This window comes from Pteropus vampyrus, unplaced genomic scaffold (assembly GCF_000151845.1).
Source record: "Pteropus vampyrus isolate Shadow unplaced genomic scaffold, Pvam_2.0 Scaffold86, whole genome shotgun sequence".
NCBI classification, from domain to species: domain Eukaryota; kingdom Metazoa; phylum Chordata; class Mammalia; order Chiroptera; family Pteropodidae; genus Pteropus; species Pteropus vampyrus.
The window spans coordinates 3,343,621-3,344,158 of NW_011888867.1; the positions used below are offsets into that span (position 1 = coordinate 3,343,621).

General features: G+C 51.7%; 1 protein-coding gene across 1 annotated transcript in view; it reads left to right on the forward strand.

Annotated features, from left to right (window-relative positions):
- DHRS3 (dehydrogenase/reductase 3) overlaps positions 1-538 on the forward strand; it is a 22,907-nt gene that overhangs the window by 14,979 nt on the left and 7,390 nt on the right. The gene's annotated exons all lie outside the window — the stretch shown is intronic.

Below are 538 nucleotides of genomic sequence, written 5' to 3' on the forward strand. Positions count from 1 at the left end.
AGGGGGCAGGGATTAGGGGTGTGGGTCGATTACATAATAGGAGTAATCATCCGTTATCTTCTTTGGAACTTTAGACTTTGCGAGTTTCGAGTTTCGATCCGAAACCCTGGGGCATAAATGTCCCATTGCCCTCAGGGAAAATCCTCCTGACTCCATCCGTCTGTTTAGACCGAGAGTATCAGGGAGCTGCAAGAGGGCAAAATCCACCTGTTAAGTGTCTGGCACATGGTAAATGTTAACTATTTTTATGTAACAATAACCCCCTTTATTTAAAAAATGTGTTCCGTGCCATACATGACTTCTAATCACCAGAACACCTCCGGTTTGGTTTTTGGCTCCATCTTACAAATCACGGCCGATGCTCAGAGAAGCACCGTGGCTGCCCAAGGCCACAGGTCCCGCCCCTACAGGGGTAGGCCACTGGGGCTGGCCTCCCTGATGGACCTGCGGTCCCCTCTTACCCGCAGGTGGGCGACATCACCATCCTGGTGAACAACGCCGCCGTGGTCCACGGGAAGAGCCTGATGGACAGTGACGA